The sequence below is a fragment of the Emiliania huxleyi genome (assembly GCF_000372725.1).
Source record: "Emiliania huxleyi CCMP1516 unplaced genomic scaffold EMIHUscaffold_306, whole genome shotgun sequence".
Taxonomy (NCBI): domain Eukaryota; phylum Haptophyta; order Isochrysidales; family Noelaerhabdaceae; genus Emiliania; species Emiliania huxleyi.
The window spans coordinates 16,237-18,532 of NW_005199722.1; positions in this window are offsets into that span (position 1 = coordinate 16,237).

Below are 2,296 nucleotides of genomic sequence, written 5' to 3' on the forward strand. Positions count from 1 at the left end.
CCGCCCCCCCGGCGGGTCAAACGGGTTAACGGGCGGCTCTTCCCGGGCCCGGGCCAACCCCTTTCGGAAAAACGGTCAACCCCCCCTTTCCTTTACAACATTCCGGGGCGGGCTTCCTTCGGTTTTAAGCCCCAATTCCAACACACCATCCCCAACCTTCCCCGGGGCCCCCACAGGCCGGGCCCCGAGCACCCAAGCCACCACCATTGCCCAAGTTGCCCTCCCCGGACCCCCACCCCGGGCCCCAGGCTTGTCACAGATCCGCTCGGGGCGTCCAGGTGCCGCCGCCCCAACCGATGACGGCGGCTACCGGCCGTCATAGCCCTTCCAGCGCCGGCCGGGGGCTGCGGCGGCGCGCGGCGCGCGGCGGGCAAGCTGCCTGCTGGCGGGCGGCGCTTCTAGTCGTGATTTTAGTGCCGCGTAGGTCGCCCTTCGGCCACTTCTCGGGCGTGCGGCCGCAGCGCGGCGAGAAGGCGGCGCGCTCGGCCCGCTGGCGGAGGTGAAGCCCCCCAGAGCGGAAGCTGGCGGGCCGGGGGCGTCGGGCGGGTGCGCGGCGGCATCCGTGCCACCGGGACGGGCCGTGGTGGCCCGTATGGCGGCCGTGAAGGGCCGTTTGGTGCGCCCCGGCGGCCTCCTGCACGGCGGCCGCCGGGGCCGGTTTGGACTGTGCTTGGGGGGGTGGAGTGGTCCGGTGGCCGGTGTGATGGTCGGTTATCACCCTCCTATCACCCACTTACCGCTCCCGGCCGTGGGGGCCTCTCCAGACGCCGCCATTTATGATTTCAAAGGGTCCTGCCGACGCTCATCACAGTGCGGCGGAGGGGCCGGAGCCGGCGCCGCGGAGGACGAGGATGGCCGTGACGGACCGGGACGAGCTCTGGGAGGTTCAGTGTCAGTGAGTATATTGTAGAGGCCACCCATGTGCACAATATCTTGACTGAGAGCTAATTCTGGGGAGGCGATGCCGGGGCCGTACAGCAGCTTGATGGTGCTGCGCCGGCGTGCGTCCCGCCGGCCGCCGGGGCCGGTTTGGACTGTGTTTGGGGGGGTGGAGGGGTCCGGTGGCCGGTGTGATGGTCGTTTATGGCCCTCCTATCACCCACTTACCACCCCCGGCCGTGGGGGCCTCACCGGACGCCGCCATTCATGATTTCAAAGGGTCCTGCCGTCGCTCAGTCCGAATCACAGTGGGGCGGAGCCTACCCTGGGGGGGGGGGCGCATCGCCGCGCGGAGAGGGCTGGGCACAGGGCACAGGGGATCTCTCTCGCATAGGAGATACACATTCGGAGGACAGAATGATTTTTCTTTTTCATCGTCTTCATGAATGAATGAATGAATAGAGCAGTCATCTCCAGGGAGAGATGGGCGACGCACACGAACACAGAGGGACAGTGCGCACCCCGCCCCGCTCGCAGGGCGTGCATCACACAGGTGGACTGTGTGACTCCTCGGGTTTCTGGGACTCAGAGGTGTGCTAGTCGCTATTCTCCGACAATTCCGACATGTCTGACGGGCAGTTCGGGCTCGAGCGGTCGCGGTCGCGGCCAGCGCGTGAGGCCTGGCTAGGGTTGCCGGGCGAGAGCTCGACCCACGCGCCGGAGCGCGCGTGGTGCTTGAGCAGCCGGGCGGTCGCCGCAGCCACCTCGAAGGGTAGCTCGTCGAGCCACTCGCCGAATGTGCCCTCGTCCTGCGCCGCAGCGAGGAATTGCTCACCTAAGCCGTACGCGCGGCAGGCCCGGTAGAGCGCCTCGTTCTGGATCTCCTCCGGCGCCTCGGAGTCGTAGCCGCAAACGGAGGAGCCGGCAGAAGAGGCCCGCTTCGCAGGCGGCGCGTCAGGCGACGAGGAGCGCGAACGCCGCGGCGGCACACCGTCGCCGCGCGCGGAGAGCGCGTTCCTGTCGACGCGGGGCGCAGCGTTGCGCCGGCCGCGCTTGGCCGGCCGGATTGTGAGGCTGCCGGCAGGCGGCTGTGCAGCCGCGGCTGCGTACGACTGAGCCGCAGGCGCGGCGGCGGGCGCGGCGGCGGGCGCGGCGGCGGCGCACGTGCCCGCTCGCTCGCGCTCCGCGCGCTCCAGCTCCCGTGTGTACTCGGACTTCAAGTTGATCTGCCCGTCGAGGCTGCCGTCGATGTGCATGGTGAACCGGACGGTGGCCGCGTCGATGTGCTGGGCGTGTGCCATCAGCGAGCTGATGAAGGACGCCTCGCGCATCGTCAGCGGCTCGCCGCCCTTCATGCACCGCTCAGCATCGCGGAGGCGGCTAGCACTGTCGCGCTTGAATGCCGGCATCATCTTTG